Raw genomic sequence first — 8,689 nt, 5'->3', positions numbered from 1 at the left:
CTCGCCTCTGTATCTCGGTAAATACTGATCAGAATTTTTTGTTTTTGTTTTATTACCTTCACAAAAATATACTCTTTAATTCTGTAAGAATTTTTTTTTTCAGAATTTCTTGGACACTGGGGCATCCTTTCAGATTTTGGCCTTGGACCCTGAAAGGGTTAATTATTATTATAATAAAAAAAATATTGTAAGGTAAAAGTTTCACACACTCTTACAAATGTACGCGAATGAACTAAAACTGGACACGTATTAATACCGTTTATTTCGCCTGACCAAGTGATCATCCACCACGCATTCAGTTTGTGTTTTTACACTGTCTGAGCTCCGTATATCTTGTTCCCTCTCGTTTACTCTTCATTAACTAATTGGCTCTCGTTGACAATGGCATCTAAGCCTAGTTGTGATAAAAAGAAGAGTCGTAAGCCTCTTACTTTAAGTGCCAAGTTAGAAATGATTAAACTTAGTGAACAAGGTATGTCAATGGCTGAGATAGCACGTAGCTTGGTTTGGCTTGTCAAACAGTTAGTACAGTTGTGAACAATAAGGAGAAAATGTTGCAGGAAATTAAAAGTGCTACACCAGTGACCACTAAAGTTATAAGAAAACGTGATAACCTTATTGCTGACATGGAAAAACTTTTAATGGTGTGGATTGATGATCAGACTAATGCCTTGAATGTGCCTTGAAGCAGAGGCATTATCCAGTCCAAAGCCCTAAGTCTCTTCAGTTCTATGAAGGCTGAGAGAGGGGAGGAAGCTGCTGAAGATAAATTCTCAGCTAACAGAGGCTGGTTTAACAGGTTTAAGGAAAGAAGTCAACTTCACAACATCAGAGTGCAGGGTGAAGCTGCAAGCACTGACAATTTAGCTGCAGAAAATTATCCATGTTAGCTAGGCGAGATAATAGAATGTGGTGGATATACCAAGCAACAGATTTTTAATGTGGATGAGACTGCATTATTTTGGAAGAAGAAGCTATCTAGGACATTTATTGCTAAGGAAGAGAAGTCAATGCCTGGCTTCAAAGCTGCAAAAGACAGGCTAACACTCTTGCTAGGAGCTAATGCAGCTGGTGACTGCAAGTTGAAACCTATGATGATTTATCACTTAGAGAATCCTAGGGCCCTAAAGAACTATGCAAGAGGCAGCCTCCCTCTTTATTATCAATCTAATTCAAAAGCTTGGATGACTGCCGATCTTTTCATAAGTTGGTTCACGGACTATTTTAAGCCTACAGTTGAGGCTTACTTGTTTTAGACAATGCCTCTGCCCACCCTCCAGCTCTAAATGGTATGTTCAGGGAGATAAATGTTGTTTTTATACCCGCAAACACAACTTCATTACTCCAGCTGATGGACCAAGGTGTAATTGCAGCCTTTAAATCTTATTACCTAAGAAGAACTTTCATTAAGGCCGTAAATTTCCTAGACAGTGATAAAATGCCTGGGCCTAAACAAAATAAATTAAAACCTTTTGGAGAGGTTTCACAATTTTTGATGGCATTAAAAATATTAGAGATGCATGGAATGAAATTAAAGAAACTACACTCAAAGGTGTTGGGAAGAATCTAATTCCTGAACTTATGGTTGATTTTGAAGGTTATGAGAATCCAGTGGATGAAGTGAGTGTAAATGTTGTGGATATGGCAAGGGAATTAGAATTGGAAGTGGAGCCTGAGGATGTGGAAGATTTACTTCTCTCTCATGACGAGGCTCTGACAGACCAAGATCTTCTGATTCAAGAGCAAAGAAAGAAATTTCGTGAAGAGGAGATCCATCCTGATGATAGTCCTGTTACCATTAAAGAAATGAAAACCCAGGATTTGGAAGAAACTATCAACTACATAGAAACAGCAAAGGCAATTTTTGAGAAGATTGATCCAAATTTCAAAAAAAATTCAACAGTGAAAGCAGCCCTTTCCCACGATGTTACATGGTGTTACATAGTGTTACATGGTGTTACATGGTGGTACATAGTGTTACATAGTGTTACATGGTGTTACATAGTGTTACATAGTGTTACACGGTGTTACATGGTGTTACATGGTGTTACATGGTGTTACATGGTGTTATGTGGTGTTACATAGTGTTACATAGTGTTACATAGTGTTACATGGTGTTACAAAGTGTTACATGGTGTTACATAGTGTTACATAGTGTTACATGGTGTTACATGGTGTTACATAGTGTTATGTAGTGTTGCATATTGTTACAGTGTTACATGGTGTTACACAGTGTTACATGGTGTTACATAGTGTTACATAGTGTTACATTGTGTTACATGATGTTACATAGTGTTACATAGTGTTACATGGTGTTACATAGTGTTACATGGTGTTACATGGTGTTACATGGTGTTACATAATGTTACATAGTCTTATATAGTGTTACATGGTGTTACATGGTGTTACATGGTGTTACATGGTGTTACATAGTGTTGCATAGTGTTACATAGTGTTACATGGTGTTACATGGTGTTACATGGTGTTACATGGTGTTACATGGTGTATTTATTTATTTATTTATTTATTTATTTATTATAAATTTGTGCACACATACAGAGGTACAAAAAAATACAGATAAGAGCAGTATGCCAAAGCCACTTATACTATGCATAGCATTACGGGCTGGCTTAAAATTAACTTAAGATTAACTAAGCAATGATGAAGTCAGTGATAAAACATTAATGTAAACAGATTACTATAAAGCTCAAGTGAGTATTACAAAGACAGGTCATATGGTTGCATTCAGTCATATGAAGGATTCTGTTAGGTAGTGTATTTAAAAAATAATAAAGTTAGATTCGGTTTTAGGTTTAACATTTATGTGATATAATTGTGAGAAACATTTAAGATATACAATTTATAAGGTTCAGTTATTCAGTATTTATTTGTTTTTGGGTAAGTGATCTTTGAGTAGAGACTTGAATTTATAAACAGGTAGTGTTTCTTTTATATTTACAGGTAATGAATTCCAGATTTTAGGGCCTTTTATGTGCATTGAGCTTTTGCATAGTGTGAGATGAACACGAGGAACATCAAAGAGTGATCTGTGCCTTGTGTTATGGTCATGTGTTCTGTTGAGGTTGGCAAGGAGATGTTTGAGGGGAGGGTTAATATCAGAGTTAAGTGTTCTATGTATGTAATAGGTGCAGTAATAAGTATGGATGTTTTGTATGGTGAGTAGGTTTAGTGTATTGAATATTGGTGGAGTGTGCTGCCTATAGTGAGAATTTGTTATCATTCTAACTGCAGCCTTTTGTTGGGTAATTAGTGGTCTGAGATGGTTAATTGTTGTTGAGCCCCATGCACAAATTCCGTAGGTGAGATAGGGGTAAATAAGAGAGTGATATAGGGCCAGGAGGGCTGACTGTGGAACATAGTACCGTATCTTCGATAGTATGCCTACAGTCTTGGAAATTTTCTTAGAAATTTGTTGTATATGTGTATGAAATTTGAGTCTATTATCAAGGTGGATTCCTAAGAATTTTCCCTCTGTTAGCTTTGTGATAGGTGATCCGTTTATCATTATGTTAAGAGGGACATCTGTAGCTCTCTTACCAAACTGAATGAAGTAGGTTTTGTCAATGTTTAGTGTAAGTTTGTTAGTCCTCATCCAGGTAGATATTTTCTGTAATTCGGTATTTACAGTATTGGCTAGTGTGACTGGGCTCGGGTGAGAGAAGACGTATGTAGTGTCATCTGCAAATAGTGTGGGTTTGAGTAATTGCGAAGCATTTGGAAGGTCATTTATGTATAGGAGAAAGAGAAGAGGGCCAAGGACACTTCCCTGTGGGACACCAACTGTAATTGGTTGCGCAGAAGAGTTTGCCCCATTTGCGTACACATATTGGCTTCTGTTGCTGAGGTATGACTTGAGGTAGTTGAGGGAGTGCCCTCTTATACCATAGTGTGACAATTTTACGTGGAGCAAGTCATGGTCAACTGTATCAAAAGCTTTACGTAAGTCAATGAAGATCCCCAGTGGGACTTTTTTTTTTCTCTATTGCAGTGTATATATGTTCTAGCATGTGTATAATAGCATCATTAGTATTTTTATTAGGCCTGAATCCAAATTGGCAGGGGTTGAGTATGTTTTGGGAGATAAGGTAGGAGTAGATTCGTTTATGAATTAATTTTTCGAAGATTTTTGAGAGAGGGTGTAAGTTGGATATTGGCCTATAGTTATTCAACTCTGTTTGGTCTCCTCCTTTGTGGATCGGGGTGACCCTTGCTATTTTGAGTACTGTAGGGAAGGTGGAGGATTCAATGGATTTGTTAAAGAGTGTTGCAATGATTGGTGATAGCACTTGTGACACTTTTTTGTATATAAAGGGTGGTAAGGTATTTAAGTCTCCTGCCTTGTTTTTTAGTGCATTGATAATAAGGGAGACTTCGTATGGGTTAGTCGGAGCTAGGAACAGTGTGTTCGGGTAGTTGCCGGTGAGGTAGTCATTTGGTGGGGTATCTGAGCTTGGGATTTTATTGGCAAGGTTTTGTCCTATAGTGGAGAAGAAATCATTGAGTCTGTTTGCTGTTTCTGTTGGTGGGAGTTGGGGTTCATCTGATTTTGCTAATTTTATTTCGCTATTTTGTGATATCTTTTTTGTTCCCAGAATTTCTGATAGGGTTTTCCAGGTCTTTTTTATATGACCTCGTAAGTTGGATAATCTGTTCTCATAATACAATTTTTTTGCCCTTCTTATCAGGCTGGTTAGGATTGACGAGTAACGTTTTGTTTGGTCTCTGGTTATGTGACCCATTCTGTACTGTTTTTCATATTGGTGTTTTGTATTTATGGATTTGAGAATGCTGGGTGTTAGCCAGGGACTGTTCAGTCTCTTAGCTGTCATCTGTTTAGTTTTTTTAGGGCAGTGCTTGTTATAGAGGTATTGGGTCTTTTTTAGAAAATTATTAATACATTCGTCAATATCTGTATAGATTTCTAGCTCAGTGTGCCAATCAATGTTTGCTACTGCTGTTGTGAAGTTATTAATGGCTGCCTCATTGTGAAGTCTGAAGGTGACTTTAGTAGTGTCTTGGGGTAGTTTACCAAGAGTTGTTATGAGGAAAGTAGGGTAGTGGTCTGTGGTATTATCTGTAATTATGCCCGATTTTAAAGGGGATATGGTGTTGGTCCAGATGTGGTCAAGTAGGGAAACACTAGTCTCTGTAACTCTTGTAGGTTTTGTTACTGTTGGTAGTAACATACAGTTACTCATTGTGTTTGTGAATTCAGTAACGTGTGGGTCCTGGTCTTGCAGGAGATTTATATTGAAGTCACCTGAGAGTAGTAAGTGATCTTTGTTCATGCGTGCATCAGTTATCATACTTCCTAGATTTTGACTAAATTGGCTAATGTTTGACTGTGGAACTCTGTAGATGTTTATCAATGTGAGAGTTTTTTGTAGGTATTTGGATTTGAATTTAGCTATTATATATTCCCCATGTTCATCCCTTGTGGAAGTATTAGTGACACATTCTAGTTGGTCTGAGTAGTATATGGCTGTGCCACCCCCTTGTAGGAATTTAGTAATGCTATGAGGTCATCGTAATGCTTGCTTAAAGATCTGATATTGTAGTTAAAGATAGTTATGTTGTTGTTGGCACTGAGAAGTGCCTTTGATTGTTCTGCAGTGTAGTAATTACAGTAACTGTTTGATTCATTTAAGTCATTAAATAAGAGGTTGGTATCAGGATCAATGCTTGTAATCATAAGATTTGTAGTGAATCTATAGTTAGAATTAAGTATAAAACAAAGTAAATAGTCTTAAGCTAAAAAAGAGCACCTGAATTATTTAACAAATGTAAAATAATGAGCTAAGGGACTAATACAAATAAAGTGATGATCATATAATAGAGCTTGGGAATATGATAGTAGGTAGTACTATAAAGGTAATTTTTTAAAGTTAGAATTATAGTTTAAAATTATAATAAAAAGGGACTAATATAGGTTGTGGTGAACAATAAAGTGGTAATCAAATAAATGAGCTTTGGAATATAATGGTAAAATTGTGAACTTATTCTACTTTAGCACCTGAGAATAGCACCTTGATTATTTTTAACAATTGTGGATATATAAACTAGGATAGTTATATAAAGCTAAAATAAAGGAGAAAATATATAAGGGACTAAAATTAAGTAATGGTAAGCAAAGTTAAATGGACAGATGGTAGGAATTATAATATAAACTTATAATATAAAAATACAATTTGAAATGGTACTTGCAATTGCACTAGAGTCTTATATAGGTTGTTGACAAGATCAAGATTATAACTATAGATTTAAATTGACAAAATAAAATTCACAATTAAAGTACCAAAAGAATAATAGTAAAAAATCACAATGGTAATGTCTTGGTTATAATATGATAGTAAGATGGTAGACAGGTACACAGGTACACAGGTACAAAGGATAATACAAAGGTTGGGGTTGAATATAAAAACTTGAAAATTTGGCAACAAAATGTTATGGGAAGTATAAAATAAAGTTTAATGTCCAAAAGTAAAATTGACTGGTAGTAAATATGGTGTTTAATAAAATTTTAGTAAGTAATAATAATTACAAAAAAGTGAAAAAGTAATGTTTATTTCATTCAATATTGCACTGGTAGTTATACTTGAGGTTATATGGCAGTACAAGGTAATTAAGAGTAATCTAGGATAGTAAATGTGGTATTAAAACAGGTAAAGGTAATTAGACAAGTAATGGTTATTAAATGTCAAAAATGTTAAGAGTAAATAGAAATTTTAGTAAAAAAGATATTTATTAATTTTAGTAAGTAATATCAATTGATGGTGTTAAATGTTTTACACAGTGTTACATAGTGTTACATGGTGTTACATGGTGTTACATGGTGTTACATAGTGTTACATGGTGTTACATAGTGTTACATGGTGTTACATAGCGTTACATGGTGTTACATGGTGTTACATGGTGTTACACAGTGTTACATAGTGTTACATGGTGTTACATGGTGTTACATGGTGTTACATGGTGTTACATAGTGTTACATAGTGTTACATGGTGTTACATGGTGTTACATGGTGTTACACAGTGTTACATGGTGTTACATGGTGTTACATGGTGTTACATAGTGTTACATGGTGTTACATGGTGGTACACGGTGTTACATGGTGTTACATGGTGTTACATGGTGTTACATGGTGTTACATGCTGCTACACGGTGTTACATGGTGTTACATGGTGTTACATAGTGTTACATGGTGTTACATGGTGTTACACGGTGTTACATGGTGTTACATGGTGTTACATGGTGTTACATGGTGTTACATTGTGTTACATGGTGTTACACGGTGTTACACGGTGTTACATTTTGTTACATGATGTTACATGGTGTTACACGGTGTTACATGGCGTTACATGGTGTTACATGGTGTTACATAGTGTTACATAGTGTTCCATGGTGCTACATAGTGTTACATGGTGTTACATGCTATTAAGAAATTTTAATGGAAAAGAAAAAAAAATCCATGAGGCAAAGTTCAATGCTTTCCGACTTTAAGAAAATATCATGGAAACCTTCAACATCAACAACCAGCCTTGAACAACCTTCAACATCAACAACCAGCTTAGAACAACCTTCAACATCAACAACTAGGCTTGAACAACCTTCATCGTCAACAACCAGCCTTGAACAACCTTCAACGTCAACAACCAGCATTGAACAACCTTCAACATCAACAGCTAGCCTTGAACAACCTTCAACATCAACAGCTAGCCTTGAACAACCTTCAACTTCAACAACCAGCTTTGAACAACCTTCAACATCAACAGCTAGCCTTGAACAACCTTCAACATCAACAGCTAGCCTTGAACAACCTTCAACTTCAACAACCAGCTTTGAACAACCTTCAACATCAACAGCTAGCCTTGAACAACCTTCAACATCAACAGCTAGCCTTGAACAACCTTCAACTTCAACAACCAGCTTTGAACAACCTTCAACATCAACAGCTAGCCTTGAACAACCTTCAACTTCAACAACCAGCTTTGAACAACCTTCAACATCAACAGCCAGCCTTGAACAACCTTCAACATCAACAGCTAGCCTTGAACAACCTTCAACATCAACAGCTAGCCTTGAACAACCTTCAACGCCAACAACCAGCATTGAACAACCTTCAACTTCAACAGCTAGCCTTGAACAACCTTCAATATCAACAGCTAGCCTTGAACAACCTTCAATATCAACAGCTAGCCTTGAACAACCTTCAACGTCAACAGCCAGCATTGAACAACCTTCAACATCAACAGCTAGCCTTGAACAACCTTCAACATCAACAGCTAGCCTTGAACAACCTTCAACATCAACAGCTAGCCTTGAACAACCTTCAACATCAACAGCTAGCCTTGAACAACCTTCAACATCAACAGCTAGCCTTGAACAACCTTCAACATCAACAGCTAGCCTTGAACAACCTTCAACATCAACAGCTACCCTTGAACAACCTTCAGCATCAACAGCTACCCTTGAACAACCTTCAGCATCAACAGCAGCCTTGAACAACCTTCAACGTCAACATCTACCCTTGAACAACCTTCAGCATCAACAGCAGCCTTGAACAACCTTCAACATCAACAGCTAGCCTTGAACAACCTTCAACATCAACAGCTAGCCTTGAACAACCTTCAACATCAACAGCTAGCCTTGAACAACCTTCAACATCAA

General features: G+C 36.6%; 1 pseudogene; it reads left to right on the top strand.

Annotated features, from left to right (window-relative positions):
- The first annotated feature begins 381 nt into the window (after positions 1–381).
- LOC128706162 (tigger transposable element-derived protein 1-like) lies at positions 382–7,666 on the top strand (annotated as a pseudogene).
- Positions 7,667–8,689: the final 1,023 nt, after the last annotated feature.

This window comes from Cherax quadricarinatus, unplaced genomic scaffold (assembly GCF_038502225.1).
Source record: "Cherax quadricarinatus isolate ZL_2023a unplaced genomic scaffold, ASM3850222v1 Contig332, whole genome shotgun sequence".
NCBI lineage: Eukaryota > Metazoa > Arthropoda > Malacostraca > Decapoda > Parastacidae > Cherax > Cherax quadricarinatus.
This window is presented reverse-complemented; position numbering and strand designations above follow the sequence as displayed.